General features: G+C 32.9%; 1 protein-coding gene across 9 annotated transcripts in view; it reads left to right on the plus strand.

Moving 5' to 3' along the window:
* LOC145247311 (sodium-driven chloride bicarbonate exchanger-like) overlaps positions 1-12,466 on the plus strand; it is a 492,947-nt gene that overhangs the window by 259,978 nt on the left and 220,503 nt on the right. For 7 of the 9 annotated variants that reach the window (XM_080108946.1, XM_080108940.1, XM_080108939.1 and 4 more), the window contains exon 2: positions 3,211-3,304. The gene's annotated coding sequence lies outside the window, so the exon portion shown is untranslated. The remainder of the gene's footprint in view (positions 1-3,210; positions 3,305-12,466) is intronic. The other 2 variants (XM_080108947.1, XM_080108942.1) reach the window with 1 other exon arrangement.

Below are 12,466 nucleotides of genomic sequence, written 5' to 3' on the forward strand. Positions count from 1 at the left end.
GTAAACCAAATAAAACCCCAGATTCTTTTAAAGAATGTTTCTATACGGGAGCAGCTGCCTTTTCCAGTGAACATAATTCATGCTAAATCGGTTAAAACTAAAATAATTGATTATAAATGAAGGCTAAACGACTTATCATTTTATATACAGCAGCTGTTTATTTAAATATTGATTGAATCTTTTCTAATTGCAATTTAAGTTTCTCATTAAAAAAAAGGATCCCCCCCCCTTGCAAAGAAGCAATAAAAGAACTTATTTTTTTTATAAAATGTGCAGACTATTTTAAAACCTGCATATAATATGAATGCACACTGTTTATTGGAATTTTTTATTTCTAAATTCGAAAATAACAAACAATACGGTAAGTAGAAAGTAGACCCTAGGTTTACTTTCGCAGCCTCGTAACTCTTGCTTTTCTTTTTTGTGACATTTAGTCCTTGCATTCTATGAGTAATCTTTCTGACAAAGGGAGAAGTATTGCTGTTTTCTAGGTCAGAATATATCCACCTGACATATATTCTTGGCTAATTTTTGACCTTGTAGTAATATATTTTTATCCCCTTGCATTAAATGGCTTCATGTCTTGTCTAGAGTGATTACCATAAAAAAAAAAAACATGATTTTTTTTATTAAAAAAGAGTTGCTGTTTTCTGGATCACAATCTTAAGTTTGTTTTTTTTTTCTAAAAATGAATGCCCCCCCCCCCAAGAAGCAACAAAAATAAAGAACTTAACTTGAATATTTTATCTCGCCATCCATACACAATTAAAAATAAAACGATCTAAAGATATAACTTTAATCAAAATTTAAATTACATTGGATGTTCGTCCGTCGGAGTGACGAGGACCATCTGATCATTCCGAAGAGATGATTTGTTAAGCAAAGGTTGTGAAGCAAAGGTTGTACAATCCCTAACCTCTTCTCTCTTGTAGCGACATTGCTTGATTCCAGTGGCAAAGAGAAGTCCAAGACAACTGGAAGCAATGCTGAGATAAGCAGAGAGACATACTGCACATGATATTTGCAAATGGTCACCCATTTAGTGCTGACCAAGCTCAACGATGCTTAACTTTGATGATCTAGCAGGAATCAGTGTATCAACGTGAATATGCCGCACTAAATTATATTACGGTTGTGATGTAGAATGAAGAACTCTGCTACCTTATAATAAGAATAATAATAAAAATGGATATTTAGCAGATTCAAAGTGTCCACAATGTCTCTCTTGTCTAGCAGCCATTTGCAAGGGGAGAAAACAGCACATGCTCAAAGTTTTTTTGTTTGTTTTTTTTTTTTTTTTTTGTAGATGTTAATAATTTGTAAACTGTATGCATTGACATGTTTTAATAGACAAAGTATGATGACAATGAAGAAGACGAAAACTCAAACTAGTTGTGAAAAGACCCGAAAGACATCTGAGCAGTCGCAAGAGCAGTTTGGTAGTTTATTTTAGTATTGTTTCGTGTCTTTTATATACTAAAGAGCCCCCACTTATCAAAGCCCCAAGGCCACTCGAGGATAACAGTTAATGAGTTTGTCAGGTGGACGGTAAGATACCATGAGGATATGTAATGATAGTTGAAACTTGGCAGAATTTTATTATTACTTTAGAAGGCAGCTCAACAAGAATTTGTGTACATTGAACTTGAAAATGAATATGTAGTAATCAGTTGGAAAGCATATCGTTATATTGTGTTTCACAGACAGCTAGTTCTTATAAAGACACTTTGCTCGTGGAAGCTTTGCTTAGTCTAAACACTACACAGAGAAAGAAAGAAAATTATGTATATTGCTTGTAGCTAGACGAGAAACTATGGATTGGAGCTCAGTCGATAACCTACTATGAATGAGCATAACGATAGAGAAAAGAAAAAGCAACGTGGAAAGTAGAAAGTGGGCCTTACTTTCGGCAGTTGTGTAACACTCGCTTACCTTTTTGTCATTTATTCTTCACATTCTGTGAGTGATGTTTCTGACAAAGGGGGAAGAATTGCTGTTTTCTGAGTCAGAATATACCTCCTCTAACACTTATCCTTGGCTAGTTTTTAACCTTGAAGTAATATTTTTAGCTCCTTACATAAAATGGCTTCATCCCTTGTCTAGAGCTATTTAAATAAAAACTTTATCAGTCCTTACATGATATATTTTTTAGCTCCTTACATCAAGTGTCTTCATGCCTTGTCTTAAGCGATTTACATCAAATTTTTTGGGATTTTTTTTTCATTAAAAAATTGCAGTTTTCTGGGTCAAATCTATCAATATAACGCTTATACTTGGCTAGTTTTTGACCTTGAAGTAATATTTTTAGCTCTTTATTTCAAGTGGCTTCATACCTTGTCTCAAATGGTGTCCATTAAAAAAATGCTTTTTTTGTAAAATAGAATTACTATTTTCTGAGTCAGAATATATCCATATAACACTTATCATTCGCTAATTTTTTACCTTGAAGTGGTATATTTTTTTTTTAGCTCCTTACATCAATTGGCTTCATGTCGTGTCTGGAGTGATTTCCATTAAAAATGTTCTAGATTGGAATCTATCTATTTTTGGCTAGGAACAAAGTGTAGTATCTGTTCTGATTCTATGCTTAGTGTATTTTGTTCTCGGCTAATGAAGGAGAAATACTTCTAGACTAAAGCAACTTATACTTTTTGTTTCGGTTCAGAGTGTCCCCTTTTGGGGAAACTGGATGTCCCCTGCAGTAAAAATCGACCTTGTGTCTAATTTTGCCATTGTGGAGAGATAAATAGGAATACTTATCGCCGGCTATTTTACTTTTAAGTGTTTTTTTTTTTTTTTTTTAGATAAAGTGGCTTAATGTCTTGGCTGGAGTAATTTCTATTTAAAAAAAAAATAAAATAAAATAAAAAACATTTTCTCCAAATTAAAAAAAAAAAATGGCTACATTTGCCTTTGGTCCTGTATTTGTGTGACACGTGATAATAAGCAACATCTGATTGGCACACATTTATTTTTGTTGACTTTTTTTTCTTCTTTGTATACATGTTTTATTATTATTTTTTTTAAATCTTTCTAAAGGTTACTCTAAGGATGATACCAAAGTCGATTCTCTCGCCCACAGCGGGGTTCACCAATTCCTGTGTTGCCGTCCTCGCAAAATATGTTTCCCTTTTTAATATTTATTCTTCTGATCGCTGACACTTGCTATCGCGAGCTTTTGCTCTCATAACTTCTGTCGTTCTTTTTCAGCAGTACAACTGGTGTGCAGTCAAGCATGGTCATATAGTCTTTACTTGGTTCACCTTCTCTGTCAGTCATTTGCAAGATATACAACACTAAGCAGGTAAGCAGTTCCCTCGTCTCTTCTTTTGGTCAGTTTTACTTGCTAAAACTTATTAAACTGGATTTCACATTAGTACTTATAACGTTACAATTTATTCTTTTAAATTAAGTGTATCCACGCATTATTTATTTATTTTTTGTACAAGGGAGTCACCACTTATCAAAGCGCAAAAACCACTCGAAGATAAAATTTAATGAATGTAAGGTGATAGTGTAGCGCACGTTAATATTGTAAATTGGGTAGAATTTTATTATTCCAGGGGACAGTTCAACAATAACTTGTTTACATTGGACTTGAAGTTGTAGTTGTCCAGGAAGCAGGCTAGTGGAACAGTGTTTCACAGGTGGGCAGTTCTAAGAAAGAAGCTTTGTTCATGGAATCTGCGTTTAGATTTAGACACAGATAGAGAGTGGGGGAAACTGTGGATAGTGGATGTAGCTAGTTGAGTGTTTTTTTGTGAAAGTTTAGCTAGGAGGGACCATAGATTGGGACAGGCTCGCAATGTCTCTTCTGTGTGAAAGAGGTTGCAGGGAAGAGAAAAGAGCATCACCTACTTTCAAAGCCGATTTTTAACTTTGACAAGGCAGGATAGGTGCGCCGTTGTAATCCGGAGTTTCTAGTTTGATTTTTTTTTTTTAACCCATTAAGTTCCAGGGTATTTAAATATTTTTTATTGAGTTGAAACTTTGTGTAATGACTAAAAATTGGTTAGACTATATAAATTGAAAAGAAAAAGGTTTTTTTCTTAAATTCAGAAAGTGAAATATTGGCTTTTCTATAAATAGGACACTGGATACATGTGATATATTTTAGAAATCAAGAAGCTACACATTCAAGATAAAATTTACATATGGTAAAGATCAAAGCAGTTCACACAAAGAGTTACACTGCACTTTTGGTAATAAGTTAGTGGAATTGCAAGACTCATTTATATAAGTTTATACATCGTTGAATTATAATAGAAAAATGTGAGCATGAAAAATAATATGTTTAGCTTAAACATGGAAAAGTAAAGGGCTAGTTGTTAAAACTGGAAAAGAAAAGGACAAGATATTCTAGTAAAAAAATATAATAAATTTATAACTTAACTTTGCAGCACTATGAATGTTATAAATTGAATTAAAAAAAAAAATCTGAATGCTGCAAAATCAGAATGCAATTTTTTCCAGCTTTCAGGGGTGTCCTTTTATTTACGAACACTGATGATAACTCCTTCAAGAAAAATAAATGCTTTATTGAACATTACATAGATATATATATTGGAGATAGGCTGAAACAATTGTATGTCAATAAAAACTGATTTGGGGTGAATTTGTAAGAAGTTGTTCTCTACATTTCATGTAGCTTTCATAATTATATATATATATATATAGAGAGAGAGTGTGTGTGTGTGTGTCTGTGTATTTTGGCAGCATTCTTTTATCTAAGCAAACATTTTTAAAAATAACAGAAGGTGCATCGACTTTAAGATTGAAAACCCAAACAGTCATATCTAAATTTGATCAGCAGTTAAGTACCTAATCCATTACGCTAACAAACTGACGGTAGAAGAAATTCTAACGCTATATACTTTATTTAACTGTGTTTGTATAAAGTTAGATAGGTTTGAACTAATTAACAGATCATTATGAATTTTAGAATACAACTGCTTTTTATAATGGATCGTCATGTGAGCTGTATGCAGTTTGATTTAGTTTAATGCAAAGGGAAGTAAAAAAGGACTAAAAATTTTAATTCATCTGCTTTTTTTGTTTGTTTGTTTATTTTTTTTTTGTCTTCACAATAAGTATCAGACATTAATTAATAAATATTTTCTAAAGTTCAGTTTCTTTGGAGTATTTTAAAGATCTTCTTTTGATAACGATTTAGAAATGCCTGAAAGAAGAATATTCAGGACTACATTATACAATCTACCAACCAAAAACAAAAAAATTGCTTGCCGTGCCGAGAAAATAACTAAGAAAATCAAAAAGACAGAAAACTCTGTCGTATTCGATCAAACCTGCTTAAATAATGACTTGCTGCTTAAACACACACACACTGTTGGAATCTTAGGGATATCAATCATACCCGTTATTATAGGTGCGACAGAGCTTATGAATAACCTGAAGTCCTACCTAACTAATATTCCTGGTCAACCAAGTGCAAGAGAAATCCAGACAATTGCACTTAAGGGAACAGCAAGGATACTAAAAAGAGCTCTCGGTTGGTTTCAATAAAAAGCAGGGGAATGTTAGCAGCTGGTTTGGCTGCTCCATACCCAGCATTACAATCTTCAAAGAAAGAAAATGAAAAAAAGTTGACAAAATATGCTTAAATATATTTTAATTCATGCAGATTTCATATTTATTATTACAGAGCAAATTCTCTATTGATTATTATATTGTACCTAATATATAGTACTGATTTTAAAAGTTTTAAAAATATGACTTGGATGCCACAATTTAGAATCAAAATCAAAACATTTAGCTCTTCAGTATTATTTGCTACCATCTGAGCTAAGTCTACATGCGTATTGAAACTTTACAAATTAACTAACTTAAACACATAAATGTGTACTTGTGCATGCGTAGAGGAGCACTTTAAGTCAACTTATGCCTACCAAGTTCCAATTTTTCAATTTAGATCCTTCAGCAGCTATTTTTACTGGCTAAAAACTAAATCAGATTTGTTCCACTTCGGATCCCCTATATATCAAATTTCAATTCTGTAAACTAAAAATTGACAGAGTAGTTTGGTAGAGACCGTTCTGCATCCAGGTAATGGTTATGTATTTTTCAGAGTGAGTGCATATACTGACATTGAAGAATTGAATAATGTACGAATGCATCTTTTTTGGATGATAACTTCTTTTCATATGTGTTTCTTTTTTTGTTTAATTAAAAGCAAATGGACACGAATTGTATAATTTCATTTTTTTTTTCCAAATTTTATTTTGTAAAATATCTTTTTAATTTATTGATGATTAGAAGGCCAGCATTCTTTGCCGAGTTCCTGTTCTCTTTGTGATCGAACTTTCTTTTAAAATCTGCAAGTTTCTTCAAAAAATTGATCACAGATACACTTCACTTATTAACCTTTAATTGCAAAGAAATTCCATCGAATTAGAATGAAACCTTCTTTCTTTGATGTTATTTCCATGTTCTTTTGTTGTTTTGTTCAAAAATATATTATTATTATTATTATTATTAGCTCACATGGAGCTTTCACACAAGTCAACAAACGATCGGCTTGGAGACCTGTGGTGTTCTCTGGAAGCTGAGTGACAACAAGTCTCCCCAGACGTCCAACTCTCTCCACCTCCTTCGATAGCATTTTCAAATAAATCTGTGTCATCGCAACAGCCTCATACCATTGATTTCTCGCTGGTAGTTGCCATTGGTTTATACTTGCATTTGAGTGGCACTAAGTCTCCCCACGATCCCAGTTCTCTTCGTGCTTGTCTAGCGGAGGTCTGGTCAGCGCTCTCTCCTTGGTCTTTACATCCTCCTTAACCCTTCTCGGTTCTTTGGTATCACTTTTCTATTGGGGGGGGGCGCGATGATGAGACAATGGGAGGATGCATGATGTTGGTATAGAACTTGTTGATAAGCAGCTTCAGCGTTCTTCTTATTATTATTAGTATTATCATTATCTATTTACTCACTAGGAGTATTCACATAAGCCATCATCAAAGATTGTAGTGTTCCCTGGCGTCTGAGTGACAACAAGTCTCCCCAGATTTCCAGCACTCTCCACCTCTTTCAATAACCTTTGCAAAAGAATTTGCATTATCGCAACAACCGCTTGCCATTGATTTCTTGTTGGTAGTCACCATTAGTCTTCACTGGAATTTGGGTGGCAATAAGCCTCCCCAAGGTTCCAGTCTTCTTTGCATTCATCCAGCAGAGGTCTGGCTAGTGGTTTCTCTCCTCAGTCTTGACTCTCATTATTTGGTGTGGTGCCTGTTTATGGGGACATTCACAGAAAAAAAGAGAGGGCGATATTTTTCAAATGTTTTAGTTTTCATGATTCTATGTGATGTTCCTTCCGTTTCTGTGTCCAGTTTTTGTATAGTTTATGCGTGCTGTTGGTCTCCACATTCAAGGGTTTTCCTTAATATTTCTGCAGTTTTCATTATTGCTATTCGTTGTATCTTCTCTGCCATCCCTCTGATTCCAATCTCTCTGATTTTTTTTTCAAAGTTTTTGGTATCGTCACTACTATCAGTAGTGTTATCTTTACTTTCTTCATTTTCCAGATCCCTTTGAGCTCTCTGGCTAATTCCGTGTATTTGCTCTGCTTTTCAGTCTCCTTGATCTTCATTCTTGTGGTCTGCTAGAACAGCAGCAAAATCTACAATCTGGCAGAATTTTCCTTTCTTGTTAACTTATTATTATTGTTATTGTTATTATTATTATTATTATTATTCAGTACCTGGTCATATATTAATGCGTAGGTAATACATTATTTGATGAAAAAAGAAATAGTTTTATGTTTCTTTTATAAGAAAAAGCTTTTGGCGCTTTTTTATAGTAAATAAAACTTTGTTTATCAGCATTTTATAAGCTTGTATTGCAAAGAACATGCATTTTAGGTTTCTATTATACGGAATATGCTTTTTTAGTTTCTATTATAGGGAATATACTTTTTTGGTTTCTATTATAGAGAATATGCTTTTTTGGTTTCTATTATAGGGAATATGCTTTTTTGGTTTCTATTATACGGAATATGCTTTTTTAGTTTCTATTATAGGGAATATGCTTTTTTGGTTTCTATTATAAGGAATATGCTTTTTTGGTTTCTATTATGGGGAATATGTTTTTTTGGTTTCTATTATAGGGAATATGCTTTTTAGGTTTCTGTTATAGGGAATATACTTTTTAGGTTTCTATTATAGGGAATATGCTTTTTTGGTTTCTATTATAGTGAATATGCTTTTTTGGTTTCTATTGTGGGGAATATGCTTTTTTGGTTTCTATTGTAGGGAATATGCTTTTTTGGTTTCTATTATAGGGAATATGCTTTTTTGGTTTCTATTATAGGGAATATGCTTTTTTGGTTTCTATTATAGGGAATATGCTTTTTAGGTTTCTATTATAGGGAATATGCTTGTTTGGTTTCTATTGTAGGGAATAGAATAGAATGAATTTTTATGTTTCCATGTTGGAAATAATTTTCTTTTGAATTTTGTATCATAAGGAATAGTGTTTTTATGTTTCTATTATAGGGAATAGTTTTTATGTTCTATTATCAGTAATAGGCCTTTTATGTTTCTCTTAGTTATAGGGACTATTATAGTAGTGCATAAACTTTTACGTTTCTGTTATAGGGAGGAATTATCGTATGGTAATTTTGATGACAAAATATTTATTTTTTCACAAAGAAAATATAATGAAAGCAAAATGTATTTATTTTTGCTTCTATGAATTTTTATTTCTTTTTATTGTTACAGCTTTTGAATCTGGCCAACTAGGTTAGGGTTAGGTTGTTTTTGTGGTTGCAGGGTTATGGTGAGAATTGCAACTTATCTATTTACCTATAAATTTTCTTTTCTGATAAAATTCAACAATTCCTTCTGGAGACTGACTAGTGTGTCCTATGAAATTCATAATCGCTTTAGTCAATTTTCTTAATTTGTTGAATTTGACCGTATAATCAATTCACTCTTGACAATTGTCATCTTCTGCAACTTGATTGGCTAAGCATTTCATAATTTTTCAGAGGTTTACGTACATTGCTGGAAGATGCCAATGAAATATCGCAAGTTGCACCAATATTAAGTTTCTTTACTTCTCGATTATCCTTATAGATGTAAAATAACATATTATTTTGTTATTTAATTTATATAAATGTTTCTGATGTGTACAAACACGCTATGTAAATTAGATGGCAAGATAGAGAGAGTCACTCTTTCTCTAAAAATGTGATATCAATGTGATACATGGCCAAGAGAAATACATTGATAGCTAAAGAAAGAAATTAGTGACATGTTCAGTTAATTATAAGTTACTGCTACTTAGAACAATTAAAACAACAAATCAATCCCAGAACTAAAGTATATTTTCATATGTATTTTGTGTTATCTCAGTTTTGATCAAAATTAGAATAAATATTTTAGACACAAGGTTTAGTATCATAATATCATGATTTTAATTGTCATAAGGAGACATAAAAATGGTGCAAAACTGTTCTGTTTGGGAAATTAATTTTACCCATTCTTTGACGGATATATTTCTAGCAATGTATATATCTATGTGTTGTAAATGGCAGCTTCAGACATATTACAAATACAAATATTCCTGGGCGCGGCTAGGTCGGGACAGCCAGTTTGAATTATAAAACTATTATAGTAAAAGTGAATTTCAAAATACATCAATACGAAACAGAAATCAAATTTTGTTCAGTTTCAACCATCATCTCCAATCCTGAAGATGTCTCACCATCTGATGAACCAATTGATCCTTATCCTTGAATGGCTGTAGGCCTTGATAAACGGTGACTCATTAGTACAAAACACAAAAAAAACTTGTTCTCTTCTTGCGTTGGCAATTCTCTTTTTATATCCCAAACTCTTGTTCTGCGTCAAGTCCTCTTGCCAAATTCTAATTGTGCAATCAGATCCTGTAATGATCAAAATGCTTGCCATATAAAACCATCTTGGAATCGGTAGACGTTTTTTTTTTTTTTTCTTTCAGTTGGAAAGGCTGAGTAGAATTGGAAAACGAATATCTCAGACTGAAACACCTGCTATTACTTATAATAACAAGATTACCTATATAGACAGTGTGCTATCTATGCTTTACTTGTGGTGGCTCTGTCTGTCGGGGGATACAATTGTAAACAAAACCCTATCCTAAGATCAAACTGTTTTTTTTTTTTTTTTTTTTTTACACAGTGATCACCATTTATCAAGGCCCGGAAGTCACTCAGGGATGAGGGTTATTGCAAGTACATTACGTTAGTGAGGAGATTTGCTGAAGTGTTTACTTAAGGGGGCGGTTCATTAGGAATTTGTTAACATTGGACTTAAAGACATCCAAGTTGTAGTCCTGAGGGAAGCAGGCAGACGGAACAGAGTTCCACAGGCGTGCAGTTCTAAGAAAGAAGCTTTGTTCATGGAATCCGCGTTTTGATTTAGGCACAGATATAGAGTGGGGGAAATTTTTCACAGTGGATTCAGCTAGACGGGTGTTTTTCGTGAAAGATTGGCGAGGGGGAACCAGAGAGACTGTTTACTGAAACTGCGGTAAGCAGTACATAGTATGCAGGACGTTACTGCACCGTTGGCAATCTGGCGATCCCATCTAAAAAAAGGGGTGGAGGGTGATTGTTTACTATGTATGCCTGCTGATCTGAAATTTATACGTACTTAATTTCCCTAAATTCTTGTGTTAATTGCCGGTGGGCTTGATGTAAAATGCTAACTTACAAAGTCAAGGGTAACTATCTGACTGGGTTTGAATGTCCCGACCAGCAGTAATTATCATTTTTTACACTGAAGATGGCGTAAGTATGAAACACTAGTCTGTAGATAAAAAGAAAAATATTTTCATGTTCTTTGGCATCATCAGCAATTTTAAAAGATGAAATACCCCCGACTGATCGACAAAAATGCGATACAAAATAAAGCCATCTTTTCATTGTTGCGTCAAACGTGAAACTCAAAGTAAAATACAATTTTTTAGCCTATGATCAAAGTGTAATATCTGTTCTGTCCAAAGATGGTAAAATAATATCATGGGAATTGCCTTGTGTGTCTAACATCCATAAAATGGAAATATGTCAGAAACTCCTACAAAGGTTTTGGAGATAGACCATAAGTATACTCTCTTCTAGGTAAGGTACAACTAGTGTGTGTGTAAATATATATCTATCTATCTATACTCCTATAAATTCGTTTTTCTTTTGTGTGTATTGATATTCATATTAAAACCCCTCTTTTTCTATTTATTTTAAAAGAAAATACCATTTTCTTATATATGGGTCATGGAATTGAATTCATCTGCAAAAGATCTAGCTAATTTGCATATTCTTTAAAACATTCATTTTAATCAATTCCCTATTAGTTTTTTTCGGTTTTATTATGGGAGGATCATCTTTAGTTAACTATTACGTGTAATTATATTCATGCAGATATTCTACATGATTAATACTTGCATAATATTTGCATAAAATCTTTACAGTAAACAAAAAATTGTTTCCATATATATTTATGTATACGTATATATTTTTGTTTAATCTATTAGTCTATCTATCTATATATCTATAAAAGTGAACGTGTCTGTGTATCCGTCTGTCTGTGTGTCTACATTTCTCTACACGATAACTCTGTCAATTTTAAGTCTACAGACTCAAAATCTGATATTCAGGATACTGAGGTTTGGGAAAATCGATGTGATCGGTTTTCGGCCAGAAATTTGGAGATTAAGGGGGGTCAAAGTTCAACGATTTGACCTTTGAGAACTCTACAAATCTCCTCCGACAATTTTGGGTCTAAACACTTGAAATTTTAGATATAGGTTCCTTGGACATGGATCTTACTTAATAACTTGATTTGAGACCAAAACAATAAATTTTAAGGGGTCAAAATAGGGGTCAAAGTTAAAAAAATTGACTAGATAATATATATATATATATATATATATATATATAATGTGCATGAGATTAAGCAAAGTCATTTTAGTTTTTTAATTTTCATTTGTTTGTTCATAAGGTAAACAATTCCTATATTGTTAAAAGAATTCTTACACCGATCATCATCAGAGATTATTCATCGATATGAACCGGTGTAACCTGGAGTTTGGGTGACAACAAGTCTTCGTATTATTATTATTTTTTCTTCTTCTTCAATGTAAAATATGACTTATCCCCCTTGCTGGTGTTTATTTTTATGGGGATTATTTAAAAATGGTTGTTTGCCAACCTGAATGCATAGTGTGTGTGTGTGTGTGCGCGCACGCATACTATGTATATTTTTCGTGTGTGTGCGCACATATTATGCATATTTTGTGTGTGTACACTTTGTATATTTTGTGTTTTAGTGTGTGTGCACTTACTACACATATTTTGTTGTGTGTGTGTGCTTCCTATGTATATTGTTGTGTGTGTGTGTGTGTGTGCTTGCTATGTATCTATTGTGTGTGTGTGTTTGCTATTGTTATTTTGTGTGCGTGCTATACA

The sequence above is a fragment of the Euprymna scolopes genome, chromosome 25 (genome assembly GCF_053919585.1).
Source record: "Euprymna scolopes isolate OS-2025 chromosome 25, ASM5391958v1, whole genome shotgun sequence".
Taxonomy (NCBI): domain Eukaryota; kingdom Metazoa; phylum Mollusca; class Cephalopoda; order Sepiida; family Sepiolidae; genus Euprymna; species Euprymna scolopes.